This window comes from Triticum urartu, chromosome 2A (genome assembly GCF_056163025.1).
Source record: "Triticum urartu cultivar PI428250 chromosome 2A, HENAU_Tu73, whole genome shotgun sequence".
Taxonomy (NCBI): domain Eukaryota; kingdom Viridiplantae; phylum Streptophyta; class Magnoliopsida; order Poales; family Poaceae; genus Triticum; species Triticum urartu.
The window spans coordinates 120616211-120625113 of NC_141874.1; the positions used below are offsets into that span (position 1 = coordinate 120616211).

The 8903-nt window shown below is 45.2% G+C and overlaps 1 long non-coding RNA gene across 1 annotated transcript; it reads right to left on the reverse strand.

Moving 5' to 3' along the window:
- Window positions 1-4746: 4746 nt before the first annotated feature.
- On the reverse strand, window positions 4747-8289 carry LOC147984213 (uncharacterized). The gene is made up of 2 exons (XR_015615875.1): window positions 6252-8289; window positions 4747-5006 (listed from the first exon to the last, which is right to left on the reverse strand). It is a non-coding gene; the product is annotated as an uncharacterized LOC147984213 (long non-coding RNA).
- Window positions 8290-8903: the final 614 nt, after the last annotated feature.

Sequence of the window (8903 nt, forward strand, 5' to 3'; positions counted from 1 at the left end):
TATAAAAGTGGATAATAAAGCCCAATAATGTCCAAAACAGTAGATAATATAGCATGGAGCAATCAAAAATTATAGATACGTTGGAGACGTATCAAGCATCCCCAAGCTTAATTCCTACTCGTCCTCGAGTAGATAAATGATAAAAACAGAATTTTTGATGTAGAGTGCTACTTGGCATAATTTCAATGTAAATCTTCTTAATTGTGGTATGAATATTCAGATTCAAAAGATTAAAGACAAAAGATCATATTGACATAAAAATAATAATACTTCAAGCATACTAACAAAGCAATTATGTCTTCTCAAAATAACATGGCCAAAGAAAGCTATCCCTACAAAATCATATAGTCTGGCTATGCTCTATGTTCACCACACAAAGTATTTAAATCATGCACAACCCCGATGACAAGCCAAGCAATTGTTTCATACTTTTGACATTTTCAAAACTTTTTCGATCTTCACGCAATACATGAGCATGATCCATGGATATAGCACTGTATGTGGAATAGAATGGTGGTTGTGGAGAAGACAAAAAGAGGGGAAGATAGTCTCACATCAACTAGGCGTATCAACGGGCTATGGAGATGCCCATCAATAGATATCAATGTGAGTGAGTAGGGATTGCCATGCAACGGATGCACTAGAGCTATAAGTATATGAAAGCTCAAAAGAAACTAAGTGGGTGTGCATCCAACTCGCTTGCTCACGAACACCTAGGCCATTTTGTGGAAGCCATCATTGGAATATACAAGCCAAATTCTATAATGAAAAATTCCCACTAGTATATGAAAGTGACATAATGAGAGACTCTCTATCATGAAGATCATGGTGCTACTTTGAAGCACAAGTCTGGTAAAAGGATAGTAACATTGTCCCTTCTCTCTTTTTCTCTCATTTGTTTTGTTTGGGCCTTCTTTTTTATGGCCTCTTTTTTTTATTTTTCGTCCGGAGTCTCATCCCGATGCTACATCTTGAGCTTGCGTTGGTTTTCCCCGAAGAGGAAGGGATGATGCAGCAGAGTAGCGTAAGTATTTCCCTCAGTTTTTGAGAACCAAGGTATCAATCTAGTAGGAGCCCACGGGCAAGTCCCTCGTACCTCACAAAGCGATAGCTACTCGCAACCAACGCGATTAGGGGTTGTCAATCCCTTCACGGTCACTTACGAGAGTGAGATCTGATAGATATAATATTTCTGGTATTTTTGGTATAAAGATGCAAAGTAAAAAGTAAAAGCAAAGTAAAAAGCAAAGAAAGATTAAAGTAATGGAGATTGATATGATGAGAATAGACCCGGGGGCCATAGGTTTCAGTAGTGGCTTCTCTCAAGAGCATAAGTATTCTACGGTGGGTGAACAAATTACTGTTACGCAATTGACAGAATTGAGCATAGTTATGAGAATATCTAGGCATGATCATGTATATAGGCATCACGTCCGTGACAAGTAGATCGAAACGATTCTGCATCTACTACTATTACTCCACTCATCGACCGCTATCCAGCATGCATCTAGAGTATTAGGTTAAAAACAGAGTAACGCCTTAAGCAAGATGACATGATGTAGAGAGATAAATTCATGCAATATGAAATAAACCCCATCTTGTTATCGTCGATGGCAACGATACAATACGTGCCTTGCTGCCCCTTCTGTCACTGGGTAAGGACACCGCAAGATCGAACCCAAAGCTAAGCACTTCTCCCATGGCAAGAACTACCAATCTAGTTGGCCAAACCAAACGGATACTTCGAAGAGACTTGCAAAGATAACCAATCATACATAAAAGAATTCAGAGAAGATTCAAATATTATTCATAGATAGACTTGATCATAAACCCACAATTCATCGGTCTCAACAAACACACCGCAAAAAGAAGATTACGTCGAATAGATCTCCACAAGAGAGGGGGAGAACTTTGTATTGAGATTCAAAGAGAGACAGGAAGTCATCTAGCTACTAAGTATGGACTCGAAGGTCTGAGGTAAACTACTCACACTTCATCGGAGAGGCTATGATGATGTAGAAGCCCTCCGTGATGACGGCCCTCTTCCGGCAGAGCTCCGGAATAGGCCCCAAGATGGGATCTCGTGGATACAAAAAGTTGTGGCGGTGGAATTAGGTTTTTGGCTCCTGTTCTGATCGTTTGGGGTACGTGTGTATATATAGGAGGAAGAAGTACGCCGGAGGAGCAACGAGGGGCCCACGAGGCAGGGGGCGCCCCCCACCCTCGTGGCCGCCTCTTTTGTTCCTTGGAGCAGGGTCCAAGTCTCCTGGATCACGTTCGGTGAGAAAATCACGTTCCCGAAGATTTTATTCTGTTTGGACTCCGTTTGATATTCCATTTATCTGAAACACCAAAATAGGCAAAAAACAACAATTCTGGGCTGGGCCTCCGGTTAATAGGTTAGTCCCAAAAATAATATAAAAGTGGAAAATAAAGCCCAATATAGTCCAAAATAGTAGATAATATAGCATGGAGCAATCAAAAATTATAGATACATTGGAGACCTATCACCCGACTTGTGGGGGAATCATAGTCTCCATCATCCTTTCCTCACTTGGCACAATGCTCTAAAAATGATGATCATCACGCTTTTATTTTTCTTACAACTCAACAATTACAACTCCATACTTAGAACAAAATATGACTATATATGAATGCCTCCGGCAGTGTACCGAGATTTGCAATGAATCAAGAATGACATGTATGAAAGATTTATGAACGGTGGCTTTGCCACAAATATGATGTCAACTACATGATCATGCTAGCAATATGACAATGATGGAGCGTGTCATAATGAACAGAATGGTAGAAAGTTGCATGGCTATATATCTCGGAATGGCTATGGAAATGCGATGATAGGTAGGTATGGTGGCTGTTTTGAGGAAGGTATTTGGTGGGTGTATGATACCGGCGAAAAGTGCATGGTATTAGAGAGGCTAGCAATGGTGGAAGGAAGGAAAGTGCGTATAATCCATGGACTCAACATTAGTCATAAAGAACTCATATACTTATTGCAAAAATCTAGGAGTTATCAAAGCAAAGTATTACACGCATGCTCCTAGGGGGATAGATTGGTAGGAAAATACCATCGCTCGTCCCCGACCACCACTCATAAGGAAGACAATCAATAAATAAATCATGCTCCGACTTCATCACATAACGGTTCACCATACGTGCATGCTACGGGAATCACAAACTTTAACACAAGCATTTCTCAAATTCACAACTACTCAACTAGCATGACTCTAATATCACCATCCTCATATCTCAAAACAATTATCAAGCATCAATTTTTTCCTAGTATTCAACGCACTGAAAAGAAAGTTTTACAAATCTTGAATACCAAGCATATTTATTATTAAGCAAATTACCATGCTATTAAGACTCTCAAAATAATCTAAGTGAAGCATGAGAGATCAATAGTTTCTATAAAACAAATCCACCACCGTGCTCTAAAAGATATAAGTGAAGCACTAGAGCAAAATTATATAACTCAAAAGATATAAGCGAAGCACATAGAGTATTCTATCAAATTCCAAATTATGTATGGCTCTCTCAAAAGGTGTGTACAGCAAGGATTATTTTGGAAAACTAATAAGCAAAGAATCAAATCATAAAAGACGCTCCAAGCAAAACACATATCATGTGGTGAATAAAAATATAGCTCCAAGTAAAGTTACCGATAGAAGTAGACGAAAGAGGGGATACCTTCCGGGGCATCCCCAAGCTTTGGCTTTTAGGTGTCCTTAGATTATCTTGGGGGTGCCATGGGCATCCCCAAGCTTAGGCTCTTTCCACTCCTTGTTCCATAATCCATCAAATCTTTACCCAAAACTTGAAAACTTCACAAGACAAAACTTAAAGTAGAAAATCTCGTGAGCTCCGTCAGTGAAAGAAAACAAAAGACCACTTCAAGGTACTGTAATGAACTCATTCTTTATTCATATTGGTGTTAAACCTACTGTATTCGAACTTCTCTGTGGATTATAAACTATTTTACTAGACATAGATTCATCAAAATAAGCAAACAACACAAGAAAAACAGAATCTGTCAAAAACAGAACAGTCTGTAGTAATCTATAGCTAGCGCAAGATCTGGAACCCCAAAAATTCTAAAATAAATTGCTGGACGTGAGGAATTTATCTATTAATCATCTGCAAAAAGAATTAACTAACGCCCCGGACACACCCGTCGGTGGTCGTTACTCCTGGCGGGATCTAGACTGGCCCCACAGATCAATACTAGTCTTTTCTGCGCACTTTTTCCTCACTCATGCGCACCCGGGAGCAACTTCCCGGTCGGTCACCCATCCTGACACTACTCCAAGCTGAGCACGCTAAACTGTGGAGTTCTGTCCAAATGGGCTCCCGGAAAAGAAGGAATTCCTTATTGAGATGAGTAGTCTATCATCCCTAATAAGCCAGGCCATCACATACACCCCCACTCAGAGGAACATACGTCCTCGTCGGGCCACAGGAACGTTCCCTCTTGGCACACACGTCTGTGCTTCCAGTCCAGTACATGTGCCATGTCGTGTGCCACGACGGGTCACAAACGTCATGAACAACATGACCACGCACTTGTCCGCAACCATCCGTGTAACCGCGAGGGTCGGCTCTGATACCAACTTGTAACGCTCTTGATGCGGCTATATCTCCCACGTGTCGAAGCACAACTTAGAGGCATAACCGCATTGAAAGCAATGTCGCAAGTGAGGTAATCTTCACAACAACCCATGTAATACATAAGGGAAAAGAGATACATAGTTGGCTTATAATCTTTACATGAATAAAGCATTACATTCATCCAAATACACTCAAGGTCCGACTACAGAACCCAAAATAAAAGAAGACTACCCCAAATGCTACACAGATCCCCGATCGACCCCAACTGGGCTCCACTACTGATCAACTGGAAACGGAAACAACATGACGAACACGATCTTCATCGAGCTCCTCCTTGAGCTCGGTTGTGTCACCTGCACGGTATCATCGGCACCTGCAAGCTGGTTTTGGAAGTATCTGTGAGTCACGAGGACTCAGCAATCTCACACCCTCGCGATCAAAACTATTTAAGCTTATAGGAAGGGTAAAAGGTATGAGGTGGAGCTGCAGCAAGCGACTAGCATATATGGTGGCTAACATACGCAAATGAGAGCGAGAAGAGGAGGCAAAAGCACGGTCGAACAACTATGATCAAGAAGTGATCCTAGAACAACCTACGTCAAGCATAACTCCAACACTGTGTTCACTTCCCGGACTCCACCGAGAAGAGACCATCACGGTTACACACGCGGTTGATGTATTTTAATTAAGATCAACTTCAGGTTTTCTACAACCGGACATTAACAAATTCCCATCTGCCCATAACCGCGGGCACGGCTTTCGAAAGTTCAAATCCCTGCAGGGGTGTCCCAACTTAGCCCATCACAAGCTCTCACGGTCAACGAAGGATATTCCTTCTCCCAAGACAGTCCGATCAGACTCGGCATCCCAGTTACAAGACATCCTCGACAATGGTAAAACAAGTCCAGCAAAGCTGCCCGAATGTGCCGACAAATCCCGATAGGAGCTGCACATATCTCGTTCTCAGGGCACACTCAGATGAGACATCCTACGAGTAAAACCAACCCTCAAGTTGCCCCGAGGTGGCCCCGCAGTCTACTTGGTTCGGACCAACACTCAGAGGAGCACTGGCCCGAGGGGGTTTAAATAAAGATGACCCTTGGGCAGGCCTACCCAAGGGAAAGAAAAGGCTAGGTGGCGAATGGTAAAACCAATGTTGGGCATTGCTGGAGGAGTTTTATTCAAGGCGAACTGTCAAGGGGTTCCCATTATAACCCAACCGTGTAAGGAACGCAAAATTCGGGAACATAACACCGATATGACGGAAACTAGGGCGGCAAGAGTGGAATAAAACACCAGGCATAAGGCCGAGCCTTCCACCCTTTAGCAAGTATATAGATGCATTAATTTAAATAAGAGATATTGTGATATCCCAACAAATATCCATATTCCAACAAGGAACAAACTCCAATCTTCACCTGCAACTAACAACGCTATAAGAGGGGCTGAGCAAAGCGGTAACATAGCCAGACAACGGTTTGCTAGGACAAGGTGGGTTACAGGCTTGGCTTAACAATATGGGAGGCATGATAAGCAAGTGGTAGGTATCGCAGCATAGGCATAGAAAAAGAGCGAGCAACTAGCAAGCAAAGATAGAAGTGATTTCTAGGGTATGGTCATCTTGCCTGAAATCCTGCAAGGAAGAAGAACGAGTCCATGAAGAAGACAAACGGACGTAGACGAACGGATCCTCACAAACGCGACGTTATCGGAACCAACCCGAAGAAGCAACACCGGAAAGAAGCAAACAACATAGTAAACAACCAACACATGAACATGGCATGATGCACAATCAAGTATGATGCATGTCCGGTTTAATGAGGCATGGCATGGCAAAGTGCATAAACAACCCTACAAATTAAGTGGAGCTCAATATGCAACTTCGTTGCATATTGACGAAACATCACGTGACTTATTTAGTTCGATCTTGTTTATGTACCCAACAATATTAAAAGTTGTTAAACATGGCAAGAGTGTGAAGCAAATGAAAACTACCTATCTAGGAAAGTTTAAATGAGGCCAGAACAACAAGCAACAAGTCCGGAAAAATCCTCATCTGCATATTTTGGTTATGGTACTGTTCTGCCCTAAACACAATTTTAGAGTTTCTAAACATGCAAAGTAAAGCCACCATGTTAAACTAGGCATTTTTCTACCCCATTTACATATAAAGATTATTTAAATCCGAGCTACGGTTAATAGTTACGAATTAAATCATTTTAACATGGCATAGGGGCAAATTTAACCAAACAACATTTAAACATTTTAAACATGGATGAAAATGGCAAATTATTAAACTACATAAAATTCTAAGCATTTTTTATATATAAATTATTTTAATCCGATGCACGGTTTGAAAGTTATTATATGCATGAACAGCAGGTTTTTTTTATAAAACTGCTCTCCTCTGGAAAATAGACAAAATCACAACAACATGAAAAAAAATATCAGGCCAAATCTGGTGGATCTGGGCTGGATGGAAGCTGCTCACATTGGGCCCAACAGGCCAGAAGCACCGTGGCTGGAGGGGAGGCTGGGCCGGCATGGCGCTGGCTGGGCCGCGCGGGGACGAGCGGAAGCACAGGAGTGGTTGCGGTCCACGTAGGCGAAGGAAAAGGCGGTCAACGCCGCGAGGCAGGGGCGTCCTCTTCCCTGGTTCGAAGAACAGAGGTAGGGCAGGGCAGGGCGCTGCTGGTAGTTGCCGAAGACGAAGAGGAAAACGAGCCCGGAATGGAGCGCCGACGAGATGCGGACGAGGGAGTTGAGCGGCGCTGCTGCCGGCGGGCTTGGGGCGACGCGGACGAGCAGGATGGAGAGAAGTCAGGGGCGCAGGTCAACGCACGCGGCGCAACGCGGCAGGAGCTCCGGCGAGGCGGTCTTGGCGGGGACCGGTCGGAACAGGACTGGGGCGGCGCGATCCGGCGGATCTGGGCGGCGACGAGGCCAGTCTCTGGCGAAGCAGAGGCGCGGGGACGAGGAGGGCATCGGCTTTAGTCGAAGCAGGGCGCGACGGCGGCTATGACTGCTCGCCAAAGGAAGGGCGCGGGATTTGGCGCTAGAACTTGGAGGCGCGCTGATCAACGCGAAGAACTGGACGAGGCACTAGTCGTCGACGTCAAGCTCGACCCCGCCTGGATCGAGACGACGGTTGCAGCAGGCGATGGTGTTGTTCGTTCCCTGGTAGAGAAGAAAAGAACGATTAAGAGATCGAGATGTGAGAGGAGGAGAAAAGCAAAATGGAGGAAGGGAGGGAGAGAAAGACGACGAGGGGTCCTGGTGCCTGCTGCTGCACGCCGGCAAGGGTTGGCGCCTGGCGGTGGTCGGACGTGGCGGCGGGGCAGCCATGGGAGGAGCTTGGCTGCGCAGGTCCATGAGGGCACTCGAACAGGGCAGCGGACGGCGGGAACGGGACTGCGACTTTGCGGTGATGGGCGCGGTCAACAGGGAAGGAGGCTCTGGGATGGCACGGGGCGACTCGGTGGTGGACTTCCATGGCTGGCGGCGCCATGATTGGAGGAGGCAGCTGCAGGATGGCTCGGGCTCCTCTGGTCGCTGGTGGAAAGGGTGGATCGGGAGGGATTGGTTTTGGTTGCCTGGTGTGTGAAATCGAGGAGGGGATGGATCCCGAGAGGGATTTGGTGGAGTGGTGGCGGCGATGGGACAAACCCCTAGAAATTAGGGTTGGCTTGATTTGGCAGGGGTTGGATCATATATATGGAAATAGGATTGTGGTTGGACCCTCCGACCGTAATCGGACGATCGCGAATAATATAGCTAGGGAGTCCAAATAATAAAACGGTGATATTTTGTAGACGTTTGGGGATGATCCGGATCCAACGGTGACGACTGTCCGAGTCGGGTCCGGGACAGTTTCGGACACGCGCGAGGGGTCGATGCACTGTGTAAAGAGGGGGTAGGCTGGGCCTAGTCTGTGTAGGAGAGATCTCAGGCTGAGAAGAGAGAGACGGAAATGCAGCCCGGCAAGGTTTCTGGAGACCGAAAACGTCCGACGTTAGACCGACTATATTGTTGCTATAGTTATCCGTTGGGGCGTCAAATGGACTCCGAATGCGATGAAATTTGACAGGCGGTCTACCTATACTAAAATACGACCGCACGCCAATTTTCAACCCATTCCGAGAACATTTTCCGGCCACTTATAAAATACTATTTCGGACATGCCCCGGGCGCATGCAAGTGTGTCTGGGCTCAGAACGGACAACGGACGGAACGAGGAGACCGGGACGGATGCATGTTTTGAAAACATGATGATGCAA